We start from the raw sequence: 12,941 nt of genomic DNA on the forward strand, positions 1-12,941 counted from the left end.
GCAGGTAATTAAAAAATAATAATAAAGGTTGCCATCTTTTAAAAAATTGTTTAAGTTAATTTATAAAACAAGAAATTTTCGTATATTGTTATAGCAAAAACGGTATGTTAAAGTGCATACAATGAAAAATAAATGCCAATAAAGATTGCCACCTGTTGAAAATATTTTTTTGGAACTAAAAATTTAGAAATAAAGTATTATAAATATGTATATGCTTATAGCAAAGTAGAGATTTGAAAGAGCATACAAATAAAAAAATTATAATAAAAGTTGCCACCTGTTGAAATTTTTTTAATTGATTTATAAAACAAAATATTATTAGTATAATGTTGGAGCAAAAAAGAGATTTAAAAATGCTTAAGTTGGAAAAATAATAATAAAGGTTGCCACTTGTTGAAAGTTTTTGAATTGATTAATAAAACAATATATTATTAGTATAATATTGGAGCAAAAAAGAGATTTAAAAATGCTAAAGTTGGAAAAATTATAATAAAGGTTGCCACTTGTTGAAATTTTTTTAACTAAATTTATAAAACAAAGTATTATTAGTATAATGTAAGAGGAAAAATGAGATTTAAAATTGCTAAAGATGCATACAAATTAATAAAGGTTGCCACCTGTTGAAATTTGTTTAATTGATTTATAAAACAAAATATTATTAGTATAATTTTGGAGCTAAAAAAGAGATTTAAAAGTGCTTAAGTTGGAAAAATAACAATAAAGGTTGCCACTTCTTTAAATTTTTTTAACTACATTTATAAAACAAGGACTTTTTAGTATATTGTTATAGCAAAGGAGGCACTTAAAAGTGTTCTTGTTTTAAAATAAAATATTAATAAGGGTTGCCACCTGTTCAAAATATTTTTTTTGACTGAAATTGAAAAATAAGGTATTATGTGTATATGGTTATAGCAAGCGAGAGATTGGAAAATACATACATTTAAAAAAAATGTTGATAAAGGTTGCCACCTGCCAAAAATATGTTTTTTAACTAAATTTTTGAATAATATATGTATGTACATATATAAAACATTGCAATATGGATATAGCTTAAATTGACGAATTTTCGGAAATATTTATGTTTATTATATTTTTGTGAAAATTGCCACCTATGCGAAAAATATTAATCAAACCAAATTGTCCAAAAAATGTTATATTGAAATACAAATTTCAAAATTTAAAATATCAAAATTTATTCGTCTAGAAAAAAACACAAAAAAACTGTTATAAAGTTATTTTAATAATAAAATTTTATTAATAATTATTTTCATAGCAAATATTGAATGAACAAAACATATCTTTAATGTCTAAATCATTTCACTGGCCTACACTCATTTTGGTGCCTAAGATTTTATACCTGATTTTGGATGTATTTTGTGATTTGATACAAGTCACATTTTCCATATCACTTGTTCATCTAGTAGCGGGAATGTTTTTCATGCACCAAACCAAAACTTTTTTTTTTAGAAGAAAAAACAAATTTAGACCTAGCATATAACAGTACCATCCATTCAGTGTATGCCTCCACCCTTGTTAAACTCAGCTTGCAACATAGTTACAAACGAAAAAGCTTCAGCTGACACTATTATAGCAGAGGGAATGTGGTTCTTTATTTTTTACACAATTTTGTTTGTAGGCCAGTGTTAATTGTTACATATCCGTTTTTAAAACAAAAAAACAATATTTATTTTTAAATAAGATTTCTACAGATAAGGCACTGATTTATGTGTAACGTTCATAAAAGTGTTGTTATAGTTTTTATCGAGGTTTACACAAAGAATTTGATTTATCTACAGATTTTTTGCAACCAAACAAGCGAACAACTCACATGACACATATAAACATATACACACTGACAGTTTACAACGACATAGCGGTAAATTCAAACAAAAGCCATTTTTGTCATTATGACATTATCAGCGACTGAAAAAATATTTCACACCACACTTTTATGACAAACGGCGAACTGAAGCAAAAAGAAATTAATGCAATTACGACAGCCGAAGCAATTGTCGTGCAAAAATAACTGCACTTTTGCTTAACTTGCGTGCAACTACTGAAAAAAGTATATTTAAGTGTAAAAAACAATTAAAAATAAATTTGCGAAGCGTGAAATATGTAGAGCGAAGCTCAAACCGCAAGCGGAAACCGCACGCGCCTCAACGTATGCAACACTTTTTAACAATTACACATTTGCCAAGTAAATATGTGCACTTGTCATTCGATATTTATTTACACAGCTTGTTATTGTTGTTGCGGCTGCATTACAAAAGCTTATAAATAAGAGCCAATTTGCTTTTGTTATTTGCATACACAAATAATGTACCAATATGAAATAAACACGTACGTCTCACACATACGCACACGCATGCGAACACATATCAGCCACAGGAAGCTGACAAATGGTTTTTGCGCTTGGCAAAAAGCTGCTTAATAAGCACATATAATATAAATATATGCATGTGAATGTGTACATACACATTACCACTAAGTAAGCGAACTGTTATACCACACGCACACACATATCTACGCTTTCACATTTCGCTCAGCCACTTAACTGTGTCGCACTTCACTCGGCGCTCTGTAAACATTAAATGCAGTTGAAAGCAGTAAATTTTATTTAAACGCACACACGCGCACGCATACATTGAATTTATGCATGTTTATGCGCTGTGATTATAGAAGCGCATATTCGGCTTGGCGCACAAAAGTATGCAATGGCGTGTGTTTATTTGCGTTCCGTAAATGCATTTAACAGGAAAATTCAATTTACACCGACAGCAATTAAATTTAATAAACTTTAGCGTTGATGGAATGTGCAGAGTTGCCAGAGTTACCAACACAGCTCATTTTACACATGAAAAACAAAATCGGTTTAAGGTCACTTTTGTAATAAAAGTGCTTGATAGTGCAGCATATTTGATAAAATGAGAAAAAAATATGTGGAGTGTGCAGAGTTGCCACCTCATATAGACGCAGCTCTTTTTACAAATGAAAATAATTTGATCTTTCGCATTGTTTTGGGTCAGTTTCGAAGTTGAAGTGATTTATATGAAATAATATAAACGAAACATATGGAATATGCAGGGTTGCCACCACATCGAGAATAGTATTTTTTACACATGAAAATGTACTTATTTTTCGCATTACTGAGAATCAGTTTTGAAGTAACAGTGCTTGAATAAAGCAGCATATCTGAAAAATTGAAAAAAATCTATAAGATCCAGAGTTGCCACCACGTACCGATGCACCTTCTTTATACATGAAAAGCATTTTGTTTCCCAGATTAAGGTGATTTAATTTTGCAGAATATTTGAAGAAATTAAATAAAATCTAGAATGTGCAGGGTTGCCAGATCATACCGACCAAACTTTTCTGCACAAGAAAAAAATTATGGATGATCTGTTTTGGAATAAAAGTGCTTGAATAATGCAGCATATTTAAAAAAATTAAAAACAAAACTTATAATGTGCAAAGTTGCCACCTCATATCGGCACAGCTTTTTTTTTTACACATTACATTAAAATAATTTTATTTTTCACAATATTAAGGGTCAGTTTTGAAGTTAAAGTGCTTGAATAGTGCAGCATATTTGAAAAGATCAAATTATCGAATATGCAGAGTTGCCATATCAAACCGATGAAGCTTTTCTATACTTAAAAAATTGGGTTTTTCACATTATCGATGATTAGTTTTGGAGCTACAGTCGCTGAGTAGCGCAGAATTTTTTAAAATATTACAAAAAAATTTTTTTTCGAATAACGGTCATAAAGAAAAATTTAAAACAAAGAGTTAAAAAAAAAATTTCCAACAGTTTTCTGCAAGTTAAAAATAAGTTTAATTAATTAATTTATTATAACAGTTATTATTAACAAGAAAAATCGCTCTGACTTGTTATGAGTATTCCAAAAATTAATTTATTTCATGAAATTCAGTTGGCAACTCTTCTTACAATTATCTTTATTGGCTACTTTTGTTAAAGTTATTAAATTTGTTTTCCATAATGAGATATTTCCAAAATATTTATCAATTTAATTCGACAAAAAAAAGTCTAATAGATGGCAACTCTCTAAAAATATTTTTAACTGAAAACTTGTTGCGCTTTTTTATTTAAATACCCATTTTCTCACTATTTAAATTATGGCAAAAATTTTTTTGGGTTGCAATATATGTATAAGCAGGTGGTAACTCTATTCTAAGATTTTCAAATAACGCTTTGCTACCTAGCTCAGTAATAATAATATGAATATAGTAGTAATGATAATAATATTTTTTTCCATCAAAAAATACTTTGATTTGATAACAATATTTCGTTATTAAAACCTTTCGTGAATTTTTGTTGGCAACCCTTCTTAATAAAAAAGGATCCTAAATAAATTTATCAAACTGCTAAAATTATTAAACCTATTAAGTTAGCTGAACACAGAGTAATATTTGAAATATACATATGTATTTATGAATTTAATTCAATGAAAAATGCAAATAGTTGGCAACTCTTCTCAAAAGTATTTTTTGCTGTAAAACTTTCTCAGCTTCCATATTTCGATGGCAATATTTTACTATTTCATTTGTATGTCTCGATCTCTGTCAACTATAATACAAACAGCTGGCAACCCCTTTGAATAATTTTCTATTTTTCCATAAAACAAATACAGTAAATTAGCTCATTATCATAATAATAATTGTTTATATAATAAGCAATTTATTTCGACATTGGTAATAATAAAACCATTTCATGACTTTGTGTTGGCAACTCTGTTAAGTAAAAGAAACTTCCAAAATTAAATTAAATTATTAACTTTGCAGCTATATTTGTTAAACTTATTATGTTTTTTGATTACAATGCAATATTTCCTAGAAAGGTACCAATTTTGTTTAGTAAAAAATTTAAGTAGTTGGCAACTCTTCCTAAGTTATTTTTAATAGACAGCCTTTTTGACCTAGTTTATTTTGATAACTATATTGTACTGCTTCGTTTATCTCATTAATTTTATTGCGTTACAATTTTTGAACAGGTGGCAACCTTCCACTTTATTTTTTCTAAACTTTTAAACGATATTCATTATATTAGCTTATTATGGTATAAATAATTACTTATATCAAAAATCACGCTATGCTATATTAGATACATACATACATATATGTATGTACATATATACATACATACATATCGATTTATTTTGATAAAAAACAATTGGCAACTCTTCTCAAAAATATTTTTGACTTTCAGTCTTTTTGAACTTTTCTATTTTAATACCTATATTTTACTAGTTTGTTTTTTTTCAAAAAGTTTATTGAGTTCATATTTAAGAAAAGGTGGCAACCCTGCTGATAATAAAATAAAATTAAAACATCCACTCTACTTTGATGTCAATATGGTAGTGACATATGTATCATAGGGAGTTTTTGGCTTAAATATATGAAACAAGTGGCAACTCTACTCAAACATGTTTTTTAATTAAAACTTCTTCATTATCTTGATATACTCGTAAATATCGTAAGAGCACTTATCACAGAATTTTTTTTGCTTAAAATTATTAAACGGGTGGCAACCCCCACTACAAAATTTTCAAATCATTTACAGATGCATTGACAACGTGAACACATCGTTTTTCTTTAGAAACATACATATCGTGATTTTCTAATCACATACATATGTATGTACATTTTTTGCTTTAAAATACCAATTAGGTGGCAATACTCTTCAAAATTATTTTAAATAAAATCGTCCTTGTTACTTATACCTATGTATTTCCTAATATCACTAATATCCCTACGCATAGACATTTTTTTCTTCGAAACAATTAAACATGTGGCAACCTCCACAACAATTTTTTTTTTTCAAATCATCTTCAAGCATATCTGCAGCAAAATACAATCTAAATATTTCAAAAATCTAAGAAATAATGAAATTTGCCAAATCAATATTTCTGCCTTCAAGTGTCACTCAAAAATATGCGATTTCGCTTACCGCTGAGTGCCTTCGGCGTAATTTTCTTTGCGCCGTGAGGTAGATTACACAATAACTTGGCAAATAACAAAAAATCAACAACGCATCAATGGCAATTTGTGTGCGTAAGTTGAAATAAGCTGCAGCATGCAACATCAAAAGTGAAAAGTAGACGACCACACACACAACAATTTGTTGCAGAAAAGCCTTTCAACAAAGTTTTGTGCCAAAAGCCACTCAAAGACGCGATGCAAAGTGAAAAGTAAACGGAAATTGCTGCTCTGCGCAGCATACAGTTCAATTTATGTAGGTGAATAGCAGCCACTCAAAACGCACATCAGCCAAATTGAACGCGATGAAATGTGAAGCCAAAGCGGCGTAGCAGGCAATAAGCGCATAAGAGTCTGATGTTGCATGCAACATGTGGTAAGCTGGTAGTGTAAATGTCTGCTGGCAGATCAGCGAAAATCTATTTTAGCATTTATGTGCACAAATTGCATGCAGGTTGAAGCAATGTTATGGTGGAACACGGCGTATACGTAACTTATACTTTGTAAAGTTTTGGCGCACATTTGTAGAAAAGGCTTTTTTCAGAAGCAGATTTTTTTATTGAAATTTGTAATTTTTGACTATTTTAGTTATAAATTAGAAGTTATATTTATTTTTTGTCTTTTCACGGTATATTTGTGCTTACCTTATATATGAAGGACTGCAAATCTGAAATTAAAAATTAAAATTTTTTAGGCAAAGTAAACGAAATGTTGATATTTAATATTAAAACGTACATAATTGCATATTAGGTATGAAAAATGAGTTCAAATGAGTTCTATTGGCTTGATCATCAAATCAAGCCCGTAGAAATGTTAAGTTTAGTATGAAACTTGAGCATTCTCTCATATATCCTCTTTTATGAAACCAAATATATTTTCGTAATAAAATCATTAGGTTTAGTCCTAAAAGCAAATTTTGTCTCTTATCTAAATCTAAATAAGCTTTGGAATTAGTTTATTTAAAGGAAAAGCTATAATATCAGAAATAAAAAGCTTCTTCCCAAGCATTTAATTTTCATCGTGCAGTTTGCATGGCAGCTATGAGCTACAGTAGTCTGATCTGAACAATTTACTCGGAGATTGTGAAGTTACCTTAGAAAATAATCTGTGCCGAATTTCGTGAAGATATCTTATAAAATAAAAAAGTTTTCCATACAAAGGCTTGATTTTGATGGTTCCGAATTTCGTGAAGATATCTTATAAAATAAAAAAAAAAGTTTTCCATACAAAGACTTGATTTTGATGGTTCAGTTTGTATAGCAGTCATATGCTATAGTAGTCCGATCTGAACAATTTCTTCCAAGATTGCGCGGTTGTCTTAGGCAATACTCTATACCGAATTTCATAAAAATATCTTATCAAATAAACGAGTTTTCCATACAAAAACCTGATTTTCAACGGCCAGTTTATATGGCAGCTATATGATATAGTAGTCCGATCTGAACAATTTCCTCGAAGATTCCATTATTACTTTAGGCAATACTTCACACCAAGTTTCATGAAAATATCTTATCAAATAAAAGAGTTTTCTATACAAGCGCTTGATTTTCAACGGTCAGTTTGTATGCCAGCTATAAGCTATATTGATCCGATCTTAATAATTTCTTTGAAAATTGCATCATTGTCTAAGAAAATACTCGGTACCAAATTTCATGAAATATTGTTTATCAAATAACAAAGCTTTCCATTCAATGACTTGATTTTGAACGGTCAGTTTGTATGACAGCTATATACTATATTGGTCCGATCTGGACAATTTCTTCGGAGATTATATCCATGTTTTGTGTTAGAACGTCTGCTAAATTTCGTGGCGATATCTTATCAAATGAAATGATTTTTCATACAAGTACTTGATTCTAATCGTTAAAGGTTCATCCAGATCAAGTTGCTTGGTGATTGCGGCCTTGCTTCAAGCAATAAACCGTGTCAAATTTCTTCAAGATGTTTTCTCAAATAAAAAAGTTGTCTCTACAAGAATATGATTTTGAGCAGTAAGTCTAAGCCGTAGAACCTTATATCTAAGAACATACTTGATTTTTAAGGCCAAGCTTGATTTGTAAAGATTCTAAACCGTAAGTCAAAGCTGAGAACATACCTGATTTTAGAAGCCAATCTTCCTCAATAATATCAAGAATTTTATTTTTGTGGCCTCTTTTCAGCTTAAAGCTATATAACAACCTTTGTTCTTCAATCACTTACCACTTGCAATGCAACTGTTTATAATCCCATGGCTGTAAGTGCAAGAAAATCTGCTAAAACCACTTAAAGAAAAGCACAAGCGACAACACATGTCTCCCAGCTGGCCGCATTTGTAAACTTTAGCAAGTGAAATATAAGTTGCAGATAACCTGCCGGAAATGGCAAAAGACACGGCTTCACAAACAGGCAGCAAAACAAATAAATGCACAAAATTCATTGGCAGACAGCAAGAGATATGAAGCTAAGGACAAGAAGAAAGAGCAGAAAAGACAACCAAAAACTTTCTAAGAAAGCAAAAAGATGACTCGGTTGATAGTTTGAAGTTGGACACCGGTGAAATGATAAGAAAAAATCCAACCTGTAACCTTAGAGCAACCACAAGCTGTGCGTCAAGCAATAGCTAGTTGGTTGTGAAAAATTATATAATAAAACGAAATGAAAGTAAGTTGCGAGAATTAAAAAGTACGAAAGTTTTATGACAAGTTTTCCAGCTGTTTGATAAAAGCGGTTGCTATGACGAACTGAACGAATGCGCTGAACCGAAAGGTAGGAAAATAAATAGAAGAAAAATAAGCAAGCGAAAGAAATGTCTACACACTACCGTAAGCACAAGCGAAGAAGAAGCAACGGAGACAACGCCTTGAGCAGTTACAGCAATTTCCACAAACATTGCAATGTGCATGTGTGTGAGATGACGTTGCATGCCACAGCGTGACATTGCAAAGCGCACGAACACCGGCAAGTGCAAAGGCAAGTTGACAGGAGCAGGCGAGTAAGCAAGTAAGCGTTCGAGCGTATGACGGCGCAGCCAGTCTACAACCGGCAACAACTCAATGCCATAGTGATGACGCAGACGCTGACGACGACGACGAAGGCGACGACTAATTTCTCAGTGACATGCAAGCAAAAGGCATGCAATCACTGCCAAACACATGCACACATGCTGATGCTTGATCACACACACTCACATATATATGTATATTGCAGCATGACCGGACATGTCGCACGCTGTAACTGAACTTTTACGCTACACAAATCGCTCTTACACAGGCGAATGTTATGGCAACAAGTACTGCGTGGCGTATGAGTGATGCAATGCGAAGCGCCTTTTTTGTATTAGAAATTTTTAATACATCACGCTGCAGGCGTACATGCATAAGTGTCACGTTGCGCATTTTTATTTATTTCTTATTTCATTTTTTCTTTTTTTTTCATTTTTAATTAAGATTGCGCCAAGGAATGAGGTGATAATCTTTAAAGTCTTACATATACACTGCTAAGAAATTCAAACACTCGCAGTGGAGCGAAGTTCATTGCAGGCAAGCAGCGTTTACATAACGGCTAAGTTGCTTATTTTTTTCCGTGACCAAACAATTATGACAAAGCAGTTGTGAAATGCATTCAAATCAAGTGGAAAGTGGAAAAATTTTATTATTATTTAACATATAAATAATTTTATAACGACTAAGCAAATGTCGATATGTAAATATGAAAAAGTATTGTTAAAATAAAAGAAAATCGGCTATGAAAACTAGAAAAGAAGAAAAAACATTAATACCGTTCATATTCGCACAAAATGCAAAAGCTTCCCTACAGAAATTTAATTTTGGTCGGTCATTTTGTATGACAGCTATATGCTATATTGATGCGATCTGAACAATTTCTTCGGGAATTATGTCATTGTTTCGGATAATAACGAACGGCAAATTTCGTACAGCTATCTCTTCAAACAAACAAGTTGTCTATATACAATCTTGATTCCAAACATTCAGTTTGTATGACAGCTATATGCTATAGTGGTTCGATCTGCATAATTTTTGCAGAAGATTATACTGTTGCCTAAGGCAATAATCTGTACCGAATTTCGTAAAGATATCTTGTCAAATAAAAGAATTTTCCATATAAAGATACTTGATTTTGGTCGATCAGTTTGTATGGCAGCTATACGTTAAAGTCGTCTGAAATCGATGGTTTTGACAAATGTGCTAGCTTATTGGTGACAAAAAATCGTGTGTAACATCTAAAAGCGATTTTACAAAAACTGAGGAAATCACGTATACAATAGCAACCTCTCTTGGGCACCAGGAAACATAACATATGTTGCCCAAGTTATCACTTGCACTTGAAGTCTAGCGCTACTCAGTGTATTTCTCTCCAAGTACAATAATGAATTATTTTATTGGGTATACTGGTCTAGCTGCATACATTTTTGGCATTCTTTAAACTAAGTTAAGTGAAAAACATTTTTATTTCATTATCCGTTTTTTATATGATTTCTATTGACATTAAAGGGGTTATATACAGTTGTCATTTTCAAAAAATCTTTTTTTTTTTTTAATTTAATTTCTTAATGTACATATATTTAAGCATGAAAACATAGAATATACAGGCCGATGCACTAGGGGCTACAAAAAACGGTGCTTCCTTGTTGACATGATGTCAACACTTGTAGTGATCTAAAATCAACTACTGGAGTAAAAAAATACTTTTTTTGACATTTTCGAAATTTTTTTAAAATATTTAATATTAGAATATTTTTATAAATGGGATTTTATCAAATTTGCAAGGAATCGGTGAAGTGGAACTTATGATAGCATGTCAAAAACCTCAGAAAAACGTAATTTTGAGAAAAGCGTGTTTTAATGCGTTTCGTCGTTCGCCAGACGCTGCTGCCTAAGAGAAGGAAGAAGCTAAAAAGGAGGAGTCAGAGTCCGAGGAAGACGACGACATGAGTTTAGGTCTCTTCAACTAAACAACTCAACACTAAAGTTCTTATCGCCTAGACACTAAAAGCGGTATTTCGAAATTTTGAAAAGTTATTTTAATGAAACATTTTTGAATATCTAAACTATCGTGTTATGAAAAAAAACTATATGTCTAAAGGAAACACAAAATATTTTTTAATATCAAAACGACGGAATTATGAAAAGAGATCGAGTTTTTCAAATTTCTAGAATAGCATACCCCTTTCAAAATATACTAAAAATTTATGCCAGAAGGGCAATAATAAAACAAATAAAGAGACTTAAAACGGCTCATAGCAAAAATTTTTTTTTAAACAGGTTGCCATCTGATTAAAATTAGAAATAAATGAAAACTTTAAATAAGTTTATATTGGTTGCATATTTTAAAGTGGCCTACAAGTGTTTAAAATTTTTAAATACTCTAAAATTTTTATTAGGGATGCCACCCGACAAAAGTTTTAATTCAATAAAGTATTAAGAAAAGTTACCATGGGCTGTATTTTTCTAAATCCTCACTAAAGCTGTAAAATTTTTTAAATAAAATGAAATTTTGGGTAGGGATGCCACCTAATAAATGTTTTCATTTAATTGAATAGCTAAACTAAGAAAAACGTATTTTTATATGGTTTACAAGTGTTTAAAATTTTTAAATACTCTAAAATTTTTATTAGGGATGCCACCTGACAAAAGTTTTAATTCAATAAAGTGTTAAGAAAAGTTACCATCGGCTGTACTTTTCTAAATCCTCGCTAAGGGTGTAAAATTTCTTAAATAAAATGAAATTTTGGGTAGTGTTGCCACCTAATAAAAGTTTTAATTTAATTGAATAGCTAAACTAAGAAAAACGTATTTTTATATGGTTTACAAGTGTTTAAAATTTTTAAAACTCTAAAATTTTTAAATACTAAAATTTCTTAAATAAAATAAAATTTTTATTAGGGTTTAAAATTTTTAAATACTCTAAAATTTTTATTAGGGATGCCACCCGACAAAAATTTGAATTCAATAAAGTGTTAAGAAATGTTACCATCGGCTGTATTTTCCTAAATCCTCACTAAAGCTGTAAAATTTCTTAAATAAAATGAAATTTTGGGTAGGGTTGCCACCTAATAAAAGTTTTAATTGAAATGAATAGCTAAACTAAGAAAAGCGTATTTTTATATGGTTACCAAGTGTTTAAAATTTTTAAATACTCTTAAATTTTTATTAGGGATGCCACCCGACAAAAATTTGATTTCAATAAAGTGTTAAGAAATGTTACCATTGGCTGTATTTTTCTAAATCCTCGCTAAAGGTGTAAAATTTCTTAAATAAAATTAAATTTTGGGTAGGGTTGCCACCTAATAAAAGTTTTAATTTATTTTTTTGAATAGGTAAACTAAGAAAAAACTTATTTTTATATGGAAAATAAAATAAAAACAATACATTTAAAAAAATTGTCCAATGAAAATATATGTGAGAAGGGTTGCCAATTGTTTTTAGAAAGGTGGTAAGTATATTAAATTTTAAATATTAGGCAAACAAATACATATATACATACATATAAAGACCCTATCATTGAAGGCTGAAAAAGTGTATTTATTTTCATAAGAGTTGCCACATCATTATTATTTTTACAAAATTTTAATTTACTAGAGACTTGATGTGAACTAGAATTGCGCACCATTTAATCTTTTTGGAAATTAAATAAATGAAATACATATCTATAATATTTTTCCGTAAATATTTTTTTCATGCTTGAGTTGTGAGTCTCCTCTTCTTCAGTGGCCTTCTCTGAGACTCTCTTAAACTTAGTAGGATTGCGTGTTCTCCTGCACTCGCTTATAAAGCAAAACATGCTTTTCACATCAAAATAAATAGATTTTTTGGACACCTTGCTCCTCCCTAATCCTTGGATAATAAAAAGAATCTGAAACTAAACTTCAACCAAGAAATACGCCTCTTATTGTTTGCTCAAATTTACGCATCTCATTTGCGAGCCTTTATCATAACTGCGGT

At 30.5% G+C, this 12,941-nt stretch overlaps 1 protein-coding gene across 3 annotated transcripts in view; it reads right to left on the minus strand.

The window, feature by feature from the left end:
• The window catches only part of LOC126756492 (uncharacterized), a 233,361-nt gene that overhangs the window by 171,077 nt on the left and 49,343 nt on the right, over window positions 1-12,941 (minus strand). For 2 of the 3 annotated variants that reach the window (XM_050469579.1, XM_050469578.1), the window contains exon 3: window positions 6,645-6,667. The exons of the other annotated variant lie outside the window; for it this stretch is intronic. The gene's annotated coding sequence lies outside the window, so the exon portion shown is untranslated. The remainder of the gene's footprint in view (window positions 1-6,644; window positions 6,668-12,941) is intronic. 3 annotated transcript variants of the gene reach the window in all.

This window comes from Bactrocera neohumeralis, chromosome 4 (genome assembly GCF_024586455.1).
Source record: "Bactrocera neohumeralis isolate Rockhampton chromosome 4, APGP_CSIRO_Bneo_wtdbg2-racon-allhic-juicebox.fasta_v2, whole genome shotgun sequence".
Taxonomy (NCBI): domain Eukaryota; kingdom Metazoa; phylum Arthropoda; class Insecta; order Diptera; family Tephritidae; genus Bactrocera; species Bactrocera neohumeralis.